Genomic DNA, 15,885 nt, shown 5'->3' on the forward strand with positions numbered 1-15,885 from the left:
TTCAACTCAGTAACCGTACGTCTAGTTCTTTCCCCTATTGTACTTCTTTTATTTGCACCATACTTCTTGAAAGATGATAACTTGCAATCATTATTGTAGAGTGGTTGTGCTTCTATTTATATTCCTTAAACAAACTGAAATTTCATTTACATCTCTATAACTTCGTTTTGTTAATACAAATGTTTGATTAATTAAGCATTGCAATTACATGGCTTTATCCTTATTTTCCTTTTTATCATGTCTCCACTTCTATCTAACAGGGATCGTAGCTCTTGCTATAGTTGTAAGTTGTGATCCTAAATGTATATTTTTTTGATATCGTGATCCTAAATGTAAACTTGATGGTGCTGAAATTACAAATGAATTCTTGGCAGTGCATGTTGATATGGCACTTGTGAAAACTGAAGATTTGGTACGGAGTCGTAAAACGTGTAATATTCTCGGTAATGCAGAAAAAGCAAAGATTGCATTGCCTTCAACCTTTGTATGTGACATACCCTGCCTATATCACTACTTGCATCATGTCAATGCATTGTGTGTTAACAATTCATTTTGTTATTTTCTTTGTAGATTCAAAAGACATATGGATGATTATATAGGTGTGTGGCAGAATACTGGAATGATGATGATGGTATTCTGGTTCATGATGATGATGATGATGATGATGATGATGATGATGATGATGATGGACGCTTTTAGTTTTAGTTAAGTTGTAGGGATGTTGATGGATGCTTTCAGTTTAAGTTTTGATGTCAAGAAAGTATTTAGATTATGTATCATAATTTGATGAAGTTCCTCATGTAATATCCACTATTGTAATCCAGCAATTCTATCCAATATATGATTTCGTCCTCTTGTGAGTATATTCCTTTTTTCGTCACTTGATATACATAATTATTACCATTATATGGAGCATTAATTTAATAGCTGGGATTATAGATATTCACATGATATATGTACTAGTTGCAAATTCTTGTTGCCAAGCAATGAGATTTGGATTCCGGTATATTAAGCACCAACATATATAAGTGTTGTAAAATTCGGTTTTATGTGTTGTACTCTTGCAACGGTATGTTTACCAACGAAAGTATAAGCGTTGCATTATGCGCTAGCAACACTGGATAAGGCTATGCATCTCAAACCGTTGGTAAAGACACTAACAACGCATATATGGACATATAGATACGACAAAAACCGTTGCTATAGGGGTGGTCCTGTTGTAGTGCCTCCTCGCAGATCCCCCAACGTGCACTCCAAGTCTTCTGGGCTTCTTTCCTTCCAAAAATGATTTCCGTGAAGTTTCAGGTCAACTGGACTCTGTTTGATTTTCCTCTTCTTCGAAACCCTAAAACAGGGTAAAAAAACAGAAACTGGCACTGGGCTCTGGGTTAATAGGTTAGTCCCAAAAAAATGATATAAAAGTGTGTAATAAAGCCCATAAACATTCAAAACAGTAGATAATATAGCATGGAGCAATCAAAAATTATAGATACGTTGGAGACGTTCAAGCATCCCCAAGCTTAATTCCTGCTCGTCCTCGAGTAGGTAAATGATAAAAACAGAATTTTTGATGCGGAGTGCTACTTGGCATAATTTCAATGTTATTCTCCTTAATTGTGGTATGAATATTCAGATCCAAAAGATTCAAGACAAAAGTTCATATTGACATAAAAATGATAATACTTCAAGCATACTAACTAAGCAATTATGTCTCTTCAAAATAACATGGCCAAATAAAGTTATCCCTACAAAATCATATAGTCTGGCTATGCTCCATCTTCACCACACAAAATATTTAAATCATGCACAACCCCGATGACAAGCCAAGCAATTGCTTCATACTTTTGATGTTCTCAAACTTTTTCAATCTTCACGCAATACATGAGCGTGAGCCATGGACATAGCACTATAGGTGGAATAGAATGGTGGTTGTGGAGAAGACAAAAAGGAGAAGATAGTCTCACATCAACTAGGCGTATCAATGGGCTATGGAGATGCCCATCAATAGATATCAATGTGAATGAGTAGGGATTGCCATGCAACGGATACACTATAGCTATAAATGTATGAAAGCTCAACAAAAGAAACTAGTGGGTGTGCATCCAACTCGCTTGCTCACGAAGACCTAGGGCATTTTGAGGAAGCCCATCATTGGAATATACAAGCCAAGTTCTATAATGAAAGATTCCCACTAGTATATGAAAGTGACAACATAGGAGACTCTCTATCATGAAGATCATGGTGCTACTTTGAACCACAAGTGTGATAAAAGGATAGTAGCATTGCCCCTTCTCTCTTCTTCTCTCATTTTTTTTATTTTTTATTTGGGCCTTCTCTTTTTTTATGGCCTCTTTTTTTTATTTGGGCTTCTTTGGCCTCTTTTATTTATATATGTTCGTTCGGAGTCTCATCCCGACTTGTAGGGGAATCATTGTCTCCATCATCCTTTCCTCACTGGGACAATGCTCTAATAATGATGATCATCACACTTTTATTTACTTACAACTCAAGAATTACAACTCGATACTTAGAACAAGATATGACTCTATATGAATGCCTCCGGCGGTGTACCGAGATGTGCAATGACTCATGAGTGACACGTATGAAAGAATTATGAACGGTGGCTTTGCCACAAATACGATGTCAACTACATGATCATGCTAGCAATATGACAATGATGGAGCGTGTCATAATAAACGGAACGGTGGAAAGTTGCATGGCAATATATCTCGGAATGGTGGAAGGAAGGAAAGTGTGTATAATCCATGGACTCAACATTAGTCATAAAGAACTCATATACGTATTGAAAAAATCTAGAAGTTATCAAAGCAAAGTATTACGCGCATGCTCCTAGGGGGATAGATTGGTAGGAAAAGACCATCGCTCGTCTCCGACCGCCACTCATAAGGAAGACAATCAATAAATAAATCAAGCTCCGACTTCATCACATAACGGTTCACCATACGTGCATGCTACGGGAATCACAAACTTTAACACAAGTATTTCTCAAATTCACAACTACTCAACTAGCATGACTCTAATATCACCATCTTCATATCTCAAAACAATTATCAAGCATCAAACTTCTCATAGTATTCAACACACTCATAAGAGAATTTTATTATTCTTTTTTTATACCTAGCATATTAGGATTATTTAAGAAAATTACCATTCTATTAAGACTCTCAAAATAATTTGAGTGACGCATGAGAGTTCATCTATTTCTATAAAATAAAACCACCACCGTGCTCTAAAAAGATATAAGTGAAGCACTAGAGCAAATGACAAACTACTTCGAAATATATAAGTGAAGATCAATGAGTAGTCAAATAATTATGCAACTATGTGAAGACTCTCTAACATTTAATAATTTCAGATCTTGGTATTTTATTCAGACAGCAAGCAAAGCAAAATAAAATGACATCTAAGAATAGCAAACATCATGTGAAGAAGCAAAAACTTAGGACCAACCGATACTAACCGATAGTTGTTGAAGAAGAAAGGTGGGATGCCAACCGGGGCATCCCCAAGATTAGGTGCTTGAGACTTCTTGAAATATTATCTTGGGGTGCCTTGGGCATCCCCAAGCTTGAGCTTTTGTGTCCTTAATTCCTCTCATATCACGGTCTCCCTAAATCTCAAAAGCTTCATCCACACAAAACTCAACAAGGACTCGTGAGATAAGTTAGTATAAACCATTGCCAGAACCTTATCATACTCTACTGTAGCAAATCACTAAAACTATTATTCAACATTGCATGCTAAATGCCTCTGCATATTTAATAGTCCTATCCTCAAATAGAATCATTAAAGAAGCAGACATATGCAAACAATGCAAACATAACAGCAATCTGCCTAAACAGAATAGTCTGTAAAGAATGCAGCAACATCCATACTTCCCTAGCTCAAAAAATTATGAAAGAAAATTCCCACTGTATTAAATTTATCAGAGCTTAATATGCAAAAGGTTTCAACATTTTATCACATTCTGACTTTTCTAGGGAATTATTGCAACAGCGGTAAACTTTCTTTTTTTCAAACAGCAACATGTGGACTTCTAAAATAGGCATAGTAAAGGCTATCAATGCCACTTTTATTGAAATAAAAGATGCAGAACATTTTTCTAAATAACAGCAAGCAAATCCTAACAAAATAAATTGATGCTCCAAGCAAAACACATATCATGTGGTGAATAAAAATATAGCTCCAAGTAAAGTTACCGATGAATGAAGACGAAAGAGGGGATGCCTTCGGGGCATCCCCAAGATTAGGATCTTGGTTGTCCTTGAATATCACCTTGGGGTGCCTTGGGCATCCCCAAGCTTAGGCTCTTGCCACTCCTTATCCCGTAGTCCATCGAATCCTTACCCAAAACTAGAAAACTTCACAACACAAAACTTAACAAAAAACTCGTAAGCTCCGTTAGCGAAAGAAAATAAAACACCACTTCAAGGTACTTTAATGAACTCATTATTTATTTATATTGGTGTTAAACCTACTGTATTCCAACTTCTCTATGGTTTACAAACTATTTTACTAGCCATAGATTCATCAAAATAAGCAAACAACACAATGAAAACAGAATCTGTCAAAAACAGAACAGTCTGTAGTAATCTGAATCAAACGTATACTTCTGGAATTCATAAAGTTCTAAAATAAATTGCTGGACCTGAGGAATTTATCTATTAATATTCTTCAAAAAGAATTAACTAAATAGCACTCTCCAAATAAAAATGGCAGCAATTCTCGTGAGCGCTAAAGTTTCTGTTTTTTACAGCATGATCAACAAGACTTTCCCCAAGTCTTCCCAAAGGTTCTACTTGGCACAAACACTAATTAAAAGCATAAAACCACATCGAAACAGAGGCTAGATGAATTATTTATTACTAAACAGGAGCAAAAGGCAAGGAACAAAAATAAAATTGGGTTGCTTCCCAACAAGCGCTATCGTTTAACGCCCCTAGCTAGGCATGATGATTTCAATGATGCTCGCATAAAAGATAAGAATTGTAACATAAAGAGAGCATCATGAAGATTATGACTAGCACATTTAAGCCTAACCCACTTCCTATGCATAGGGATTTTGTGAGTAAACAACTTTTGGGAACAATAGTCAACTAGCATAGGAGGGCAAAACAAGCATAACTTCAAAACTTTAAGCACATAGAGAGGAAACTTGATATTATTGCAATTCCTACAAGCATATATTCCTCCCTCATAATAATTTTCAGTAGCATTGTGAATGAATTAAACAATATAACAAGCACCTAAATCGTTCTTTTCATGATCTACAAGCATGCAAATTTTATTACTCTGCACATAAGCAAAATTCTTCTCATGAATAATAGTGGGAGCAAACTCAACAAAATAACTATCATGTGATTGAAAATTAAGATCAAGATGACAAGTTTCATGGTTATCATTATTATTCAAAGCATACGTGTCATCACAATAATCATCATAGATAGGATGCATCCTTTCATCATAATAAATTTGCTCATCAAAGCTTGGGGGACAAAAAATATCATCTTCATCAAACATAGCTTCCCCAAGCTTGTGGCTTTGCATATCATTAGCATCATGGATATTCAAGGAATTCATACTAACAACATTGCAATCATGCTCATCATTCAAATATTTAGTGCCAAACATTTTATAGATTTCTTCTTCTAGCACTTGAGCACAATTATCCTTTCCATCATACTCACAAAAGATATTAAAAAGGTGAAGCGTATGAGACAAACTCAATTCCATCTTTTATAGTTTTCTTTTATAAACTAAACTAGTGATAAAACAAGAAACTAAAAGACTCGATTGCAAGATCTAAAGATATACCTTCAAGCGCTAACCTCCCCGGCAACGGCACCAGAAAAGAGCTTGATGTCTACTACACAACCTTCTTCTTGTAGACGTTGTTGGGCCTCCAAGTGCAGAGGTTTGTAGGACAGTAGCAAATTTCCCTCAAGTGGATGACCTAAGGTTTATCAATCCGTAGGAGGCGTAGGATGAAGATGGTCTCTCTCAAGAAACCCTGCAACCAAATAATAAAAAGTCTCTTGTGTCCCCAACACACCCAATACAATGGTAAATTGTACAGGTGCACTAGTTCGGCGAAGAGATGGTGATACAAGTGGTATATGGATGGTAGATAAAGGTATTTGTAATCTGAAATTATAAAAACAGCAAGGTAACTAATGATAAAAGTGAGCGTAAACGGTATTGCAATGCGTGGAAATAAGGCCTAGGGTTCATACTTTCGCTAGTGTAAGTTCCCTCAACAATGATAACATAATTGGATCACATAACTATCCCTCAACATGCAACAAAGAGTCACTCCAAAGTCACTAATAGCGGACAACGAACGAAGAGATTATGGTAGGGTACGAAACCACCTCAAAGTTATTCTTTCCAGTCAATCTATTGGGCCATTCCTATAAGTGTCACAAACAACCCTAGAGTTCGTACTAGAATTACACCTTAAGACACAAATCAACCAAAACCCTAATGTCACCTAGATACTCCAATGTCACCTCAAGTATCCGTGGGTATGATTATACGATTTGCATCACACAATCTCAGATTCATCTATTCAACCAACACATAGGACCGCAAAGAGTGCCCCAAAGTTCCTACCGGAGAATCACGACGAAAACGTGTGCCAACCCCTATGCATAGGTTCATGGGCGGAATCCGCAAGTTGATCACCAAAACATACATCAAGTGAATCACGTGATATCCCATTGTCACCACAGATACGCACGGCAAGACATACATCAAGTGTTCTCAAATATTTGAAGACTCAATCTGATAAGATAACTTCAAAGGGGAAACTCAATCCATTACAAGAGAGAAGAGGGGGAGGAGAAACATAAGATCCAACTATAATAGCAAAGCTCGCGATACATCAAGATCGTGCCAAATCAAGAACACGAGAGAGAGAGAGAGAGATCAAACACATAGCTACTGGTACATACCCTCAGCCCCGAGGGAGAACTACTCCCTCCTCGTCATGGAGAGCACCGGGATGATGAAGATGGCCACCGGAGAAGGATTCCCCCTCCGGCAGGGTGCCGGAACGGGTCTAGATTGGCTTTCGGTGGCTACGGAGGCTTCTGGCAGTGGAACTCCCGATCCATTGTGCTCTCAGATGTTTTTAGGGTATATGGAGTATATAGGCGGAGGAAGTACATCAGGGGGGCCACGTGGGGCCCACGAGGGTGGAGGGCGCGCCCAGGGGGGTGGGCGTGCCCCCCTGCCTCGTGACCTCCTCGCAGATCCCCCGACGTGCACTCCTAGTCTTCTGGGCTTCTTTCCTTCCAAAAATGAGTTCCGTGAAGTTTCAAGTCTATTGGACTCCGTTTGATTTTCCTCTTCTTCGAAACCCTAAAACATGGTAAAAACAGAAACTGGCACTGGGCTCTGGGTTAATAGGTTAGTCCCAAAAATGATATAAAAGTGTGTAATAAAGCCCATAAACATTCAAAACAGTAGATAATATAGCATGGAGCAATAAAAAATTATAGATACGTTGGAGACGTATCACCCGGCAAGGCTTGCCGGGCATGCCATGATGTGACATAAGTGGCGCATTTAATGCGCTCTGCCCTGTCTGCATAGTTAGGTATGATAGCACTGTTTGCTATCTAATCAGTACACAATGATTGATTTGCCATTATGGTGACCCCTTGATCTATAAAAGGAGGGCCATGGAAACCATAGAAAGGATTCGCACCCTTGTACACCCATACGCGTGTAGCTGCTCTTGCCCCGAGGCAACCATGTCGGGCAAGAGCATTGCATCTCCCCACGGTCCTCTCATCAATCCACCAACGCAGGAGTAGGGTTTTACGCCTCATGGTGGCACAAACCTGGGTAAAATTTCCCGTGTGATCTCTGTCGTGCTGCGCGACGTTCTCCGCTCTTTGTGCAATGTGCTCATCCTCCCTGCCAAACCAGAAGGGGCTGATGGCCCCATAGGTGGTCGTGGTTTCCCATGACATGGTGCACAGCTCGATATGCTTGGTGATCAATCAAAATGCAAGATTGAAGCAGAAGATGATAACAAATTCCTCCATGCTCACCAGAGTGACAATTTTAGTACAAAAGAAGCAACAGAGTTCTTCAACTATTTTTGTCAATTAAGACACCCTCTTCCTACTCCGCAGACATCAGAAGTATCGTAGATGTGAGATTAGGTAAAATGAAGTTGGGACATATGAAGTCACATGATTGCCACATAATGTTGACACAAATCCTCCCGGTGGCCATCAGGAATCTGCTGGACAAAGATATAAGAAACACACTCATTGATCTATGTGATTTCTTCAACAAACTATGGCAGAAAGTTGTAGATCCTGTGATGAGGACATCAATACCATTGTTACGCCCATAGCCCCTGCGGCTATACATACTGGACCAATTACTAGAGCTCGCGCACGCCAATTGAATTATCAAGTACTTTCGTTTCTTGGTAACGATTCTAATGTTCATGAGAATATGATGCTGCCTAAATTGGATACTTTTGTTTTGCTTACAAATGAAGGGCCTAGCTTGGACAAGAAAGATGAACCTTGGAGCAAGTTCAAGCATGGAGATGATGGCATGCGCAAGGGGATCAAGAACGAAGTTCCAAGTGATGCTTTTAGGACTTTGAAGCCACCATAAGGAGTGCATGAAGCCTTGGACAAAATATACAAGATGCCACTTCATAAATTTCGTCCAGAGGCTATTTTAGGTGCTGCATCACCTTATTATTGGGCTAGGCCCATGTATTTTCGAAATACTTAAGAATAGGCTGTTTTTAGAGTCTGTATGTGTGGGGAAACAAGAGTTCGGGTTGGTTTCGGACCCCTCCTCCAAGGGCCACGAAATCCCCCCCCCTCTTCCTCCATATATACAACCCTTAGGGCGTCGTTTAGACTTTGGGTTTTGTTTAGATTAAAAGTTCGCCATAGCTGCAACTTCGCGTACTTCGTTTGTGTCCAGCGACCAGACCAAGACGTCACAGAACCCCACCTTGATCAATAAAGCTTTCATCTTATATTCGCAATATCCAGATTGCAATCTCGGTTTCTTGCTTGTTCTTCGTTTGCTCGGAGGAAACAGGCCCTCGTGGCCAGGTTGTTCGTGCGCCGGCGTGGTCAATAACCCCTCGGAGTTGGTTTAGCGATTACTAAGGCGCGACGTCCTCGCACGTTCATAGTTGGATCGTCAAAGTCGACTTCCTCTAAATCGATAGCCACCATCTCATCGAAAGACGGGACACCTTTGCCTCTATCAAGTGGTATCAGATTTCCAGGTTGCTCGGTGAGATTTTACAGTTTTTCGTAGTTTAGGTCGAGTCTGTTCTTCATACCTATAGTCCACGAAAAAGCCAAAAAAATAGGGTTAGGTCATCATATCCGAACCAATCTGAGCCTTTGCATAGTCTTTTTAGAGTTTGGCTTTGTTGAATTTGCGGTTGCATCGTCGTGTCGAGTTGCTGGTCTTAGCGTCTAATCCCTAAGAGTTTCGAGTTCTGTTCACAGGTTGTCACGCCGCCGCCGCACCATCATCATCATCATTACCATATACCACCACCCCACCATATACATCGTTGCTGCCATATACAACCACTAATCCGAGTCCAGATATACCATCGCCATATACCACCACCAATCCGAGTCCAGATATACCATCGCTATATACAACCACCAGTCCGACTTCCACCAGATTCATCTCCGCCACCAGTCCTAGTCCAGTATTTGTTGCTTTGTTTTCGAGTTCCAGATCACGCGATACTTCGAGTCGTGACCAAGTCAGACTCCCCAACTTCCGTGCTATCCGCAGTAGAAAAATAGTTCCAAACTCAAAAAAACTAAGTCTGGAAAATTCTGGCTAGGCAGTTTTTAGACCATTTGTAGACTTTTTCGGAAAAAAAATGTTGCGGAGCAAAAAAAAGAGGAAAAAAAGTGCAAAAAAATAGTGAAAAAAAGGAAAAAAAATCAGAGAGTGCTCCTCCCTTGTTTACGTGTCGCGCCGTGATTTTGTTCGTGTTCTAGGCTCGCGTCTCTAGTATGGTCTAGCCTAGGACCAGCACAGTACCGTCGTTGAGCGTTTATTCAACTTTGCATCTCTGAATTGATTATTGCAGACATTTTTGCTACCATATCATAAGCCTTCCCAGCTCCACATACATCTACATCATGCGTTTGACACCACCAGGCAATCGCTCTATCCAATCTTTGAGAGTTTTGACTATGACGGTTGCCGATCACCACCTGCTGCTGGGTAAGAACTGGTAAGAATTTGAGATCCGCTTGCCGGATTTGTGATACACCACCTCCACCACCACTTCCTAGTAGTCTGTAGGATCATATTCTTGTGTGTTTCTATTGCTGCTAACCATGGCAGGATCACAAGCCGATGAGACAGATTGGGAGAACATGACGAACAAAGAGCTATATGATAAATTTCAGCAAATGATGAGAGGACTGGTGCAAGATGTGCTAAACAGATTTGAAGAGGCCATGGAGAAGATAGATGGCATGGAGAAGACGTTCGAAACAAAGCTCGATAACAAGTTTAATGAATTACTCGCGCGTCTTCCACCACCACCACCGGCTGCCCCTAACGCACCTCTACAACAACAACAACAACAACATCGCCTTCCAAATCAAGTGGGACGGGCACTGCACATTCCCCTTGAGCCTGGGAAAATTCTGGTGCCGCTGTTGATGCTTCTGTAGCTCCTGCTGCTACTGCAGAGGTGGAGGACCATTACGAGGATGAGGTTAATCAAAATCAGAACTACGTGCAACCACCAGCACCACCGCCACCAGGTCGTCCTCATGCATATCATCGCAATGGTAGGGCTGCACAACCACCTCAGGTACGTGATCATGACCATCTCCCTAAACTGAAATTGAACATTCCACCATTTGAGGGTAGATATTTTCCTGATATATATCTTACTTGGGAGTTAGAAACTAAACAACGATTTACATGTTTACAATATCCTGAGGAGAGAAGTGTTCCTGCTGCTGTTTGTGCTTTCACTAGCTTTGCATGTGTTTGGTGGTCTGAACATTGTAGATTATATCCTATTCCAGCTACTTGGGCTGCTTTGAAAACTCCTACGTACTTGTTGGGTTCCACCATATTATCAACATGAATTACTTCAAAAATTGCAGCGTTTAAGACAAGGAAAATTTTTTGTAGAAGAATATTATCAGGAATTACAAACTCGCATGATTAGATGTGGTATTGTTGAGGAAAATGAAGCTATGCTTGCACGTTTTATGGGTGGATTAAATAGAGAGATTCAGACCACTCTAGAGTATAAGGAGTATACTAATATCACTCGTTTATTCCATCTTGCTTGTAAAGCTGAACGTGAAGTGCAGGATCGATAGGCATTGGCGCGAACTATATTTTCTGCAGGTCGATCTTCATCATGGACACCACGTGCATCCTCTATTTCCACTCCACCAGCACCTCCATCAGGTGCCACCTCCAGCCGTGATACAAGAAAGCAAGCACAACCACCACTATCTGCCAAGAGCTCACCTGTTGGGCCTGCACAGAGTTCTTATTCTTCCATGGCATCAACAGGGCACACAAGTGATATTATTTGTCGTTGTTGTAAGGGAAGAGGACATTTTGCGAGAGAATGCAAATCTCGGTGTGTGATGATTGTTACTGAGGATGGTGGGTATGAGTTCGCTAGTGACTATGATGAGGAGACTTTGGCTCTTATTACACATGAAGAACACGATGGACGGGATTTTGATCATCAGACGCAATACATGGATGCTGAAGATGCTGACAGGTATGAATGTTTAGTTTCTCAACGTGCTTTGAGTGTGCACGTTACACAAGCTGAGCAAAATCAGAGGCATAATTTGTTCCATACAAAGGGAGTTGTGAAGGAACGTTCTGTTCGCGTCATCATAGATGGAGGGAGCTGCAATAATTTGGCTAGCATGGAGATGGTGGAGAAACGATCTCTCACCACAATACCACATCCACATCCTTACTACATCCAATGGTTCAAAAACAGCGGCAAGGTTAAGGTAACACGTACTGTTCGTGTGCATTTTAGTATCTCTACATATGCTGATTATGTTGATTGTGATGTGGTACCTATGCAAGCATGTTCCTTATTACTTGGTAGACCATGGCAATTTGATAAAAATTCAATACACCATGGTAGAAACAATCAGTATACTCTTATTCATAAGGATAAAAATATTACTTTGCTTCCTATGACTCCTGATTCCATTTTAAAAGATGATATTAATAGAGCTAATAAAGAAAAACAGGAGAAAAATAAGAGTGAAAATCAGATTGTCACAAAAGAATTTGAGCAACAAATGAAGCCTAATAATAAACCATCTAGTGTTGTTTCTGAATTAAATTGAAAAGTGCATGTTTATTTGCCACCAAATCTGATATTGATGATCTAGATTTTAGCAAATCTGTTTGCTATGATTTTGTGTGCAAAGAGGCATTATTTTCATTCGAGGACGTACCTTCCTCATTGCCTCCTGCTGTCACTAACATTTTGCAGGAGTTCGCTGACGTCTTTCCACAAGACGTGCCACCGGGATTACCACCTATTAGAGGGATTGAGCATCAAATTGACTTAATTCCCGGTGCATCATTACCCAACCGTGCACCATACCGTACCAATCCAGAGGAGACGAAGGAGATTATGCATCAAGTACAAGAACTGCTCGACAAAGGTTATATACGCGAATCCCTTAGTCCTTGTGCTGTTCCTATCATTTTAGTATCGAAAAAGGATGGTAAGTCGCGTATGAGGCATTAATAATATTACTATTCGTTATCGTCATCCTATTCCTAGGCTAGATGATATGCTTGATGAATTGAGTGGCTCTACAATATTCCCCAAAGTTCATTTGCGTAGTGGATACCATCAAATTCGTAAGAAATTGGGAGATGAATGGAAAACAGCATTTAAAACTAAGTTTGGATTATATGACTGGTTAGTCATGCCTTTTGGGTTAACTAATGCACCTAGTACTTTCATGAGATTAATGAATGAAGTTTTACGTGCTTTCATTGGACGATTTGTGGTAGTTTACTTTGATGACATATTGATTATCTTTGGAGGAACATTTACGTGCTGTTTTTATTGCTCTACGTGATGCACGTTTGTTTGGTAACCTTAGAAAGTGCACCTTTTGCACCGACCGAGTATCTTTTCTTGGCTATGTTGTAACTCCACAGGGAATTGAAGTTGATAAAGCCAAGATTGAAGCTATTGAGAGTTGTCCGCAGCCCAAAACGGTCACACAAGTGAGGAGTTTTCTTGGCCTCGCTGGTTTCTTTAGGCGTTTTGTGAGAGATTTCAGCACCATTGCTGCACCTCTCAACGAGCATACAAAGAAGGATGTGCCTTTTGTTTGGGGTACCACACGGGAAGAAGCCTTCACGTTATTGAAAGATAAGTTGACACATGCTCCTTTACTCCAACTTCCTAATTTTAATAAGACTTTTGAGCTTAAATTTGATGCTAGTGGAATTGGATTAGGAGGTGTTTTATTACAAGATGGCAAACCTGTTGCATACTTTTCTAAAAAATTGAGTGGGCCTAGTCTGAATTATTCTACTTATGATAAATAATTATATGCTCTTGTTCGAACCTTAGAAACATGGCAACATTATTTATGGCCCAAGGAATTTGTTATACATTCTGATCATGAATCTTTGAAACACATTAAAAGTCAAGCAAAACTGAATAGTAGACATGCTAAATGGGTTGAATTCATTGAGACTTTCCCTTATGTCATTAAACACAAGAAGGGTAAAGAAAATGTTATTCTTGATGCATTGTCTCGTCGTTATACTATGCTTTCACAAGGTGACTTTAAAATATTTGGTTTGGAGACCATCAAAGATCAATATGTGCATGATGCTGAATTTAAAGATGTATAGCAGAATTGTAAGGAAGGGAGAACTTGGAACAAGTTCGTTCTTAATGATGGATTTGTGTTTCGTGCTAACAAGCTATGCATTCCAGCTAGCTCCGTTCGTCTTTTGTTGTTGCAGGAGGCGCATGGAGGAGGATTAATGGGACAGTTCGGCGTCAAGAAGACGGAGGATATACTTGCTACACATTTCTTTTGGCCAAAGATGAGACGGGATGTTGGGCGTTTTGTTGCTCGCTGCACTACATGTCAAAAAGCTAAGTCACGACTCAATCCTCATGGTTTGTATATGCCTTTGCCTGTACCTAGTGTTCCTTTGGAGGATATATCTATGGACTTTGTTTTAGGTTTACCTCGAACAAAGAAGGGGAGGGATAGCATATTTTTTGTCGTGGATAGGTTCTCGAAAATGGCACACTTTATACCATGTCATAAAAGCGATGATGCTGTTAATGTTGCTGATTTGTTCTTTCGTGAAATTATTAGCTTGCATGGTGTGCCAAATACTATTGTTTTAGATCATGATACTAAATTTCTTAGCCACTTTTGGAGATGTTTATGGGCTAAGTTGGGGACTAAACTGCTTTTCAGTAGTACTTGTCACCCCCAAACTGATGGACAAACTGAAGTAGTCAATAGAACATTGTCTACTATGCTTAGGGCTGTTTTGAAGAATAACAAGAAAATGTGGGAAGAATGCTTGCCTCATATTGAATTTCCTTATAATCGTTCATTGCATTCTACTACTAAGATTTGCCCTTTTGAAATTGTGTACGGTTTCCTACCTCGTGCACCTATTGATTTGTTGCCTATTCCATCTTCGGAGAAGGTTAATTTTGATGCTAAAGAACATGCTGAATTGATTTTAAAAATGCATGAGTTAACTAAGGAAAACATTGAGCGTATGAATGCTAAATATAAACTTGCTGGAGATAAGGGTAGAAAACATGTTGTGTTTACACCTGGAGATCTTGTTTGGTTACATTTGCGTAAGGACAGATTTCCTAATTTGCGCAAATCAAAGCTAATGCCACGTGCTGATGGTCCTTTTAAGGTGTTAGAGAAAATAAATGATAATGCATATAAACTTGAGCTGCCTGCAGATTTTGGGGTTAGTCCCACTTTTAACATTGCAGATTTGAAGCTTATTTGGGTGAGGATGATGAACTTTCGTCGAGGACGACTTCATTTCAAGAAGGGGAGGATGATGATGACATCAATACCATTGTTACGCCCACAGCCCCTGCGGCTATACATATTGGACCAATTACTAGAGCTCGCGCACACCAATTGAATTATCAGGTACTTTCGTTTCTTGGTAACGATTCTAATGTTCATGAGAATATGATGCTGCCTAAATTGGATACATTTGTTTTGCTTACAAATGAAGGGCCTAGCTTGGACAAGAAATATGAACCTTGGAGCAAGTTCAAGCATGGAGATGATGGCATGCGCAAGGGGATCAAGAATGGAGTTACAAGTGATGATTTCAGGACTTTGAAGCCACAATAAGGAGTGCATGAAGCCTTGGACGAAATATACAAGATGCCACTTCATAAATTTCGTCCATAGGCTATTTTAGGTGTTGTGTCACCTTATTATTGGGCCAGGCCCATGTATTTTCGAAATACTTAAGTATAGCCTGTTTTTAGAGTCCGTATGTGTGGGGAAACAAGAGTTAGGGTTGGTTTCGGACCCCTCCTCCAAGGGCCACAAAATCCCCCCTCTTCCTCCATATATACAGCCCTTAGGGCGTCATTTAGACTTTGGGTTTTGTTTAGATTAAAAGTTCGCCATAGTTGCAACTTCGCGTACTTCGTTTGTGTCCAGCGACCAGACCAAGACGTCACAGAACCCCACCTTGATCAATAAATCTTTCATCTTATATTCGCAATATCTAGATTGCAATTTCAGTTTCTTGCTTGTTCTTCGTTTGCTCGCAGGAAACAGG

The sequence above is a fragment of the Triticum urartu genome, chromosome 3 (assembly GCF_003073215.2).
Source record: "Triticum urartu cultivar G1812 chromosome 3, Tu2.1, whole genome shotgun sequence".
Lineage (NCBI taxonomy): Eukaryota > Viridiplantae > Streptophyta > Magnoliopsida > Poales > Poaceae > Triticum > Triticum urartu.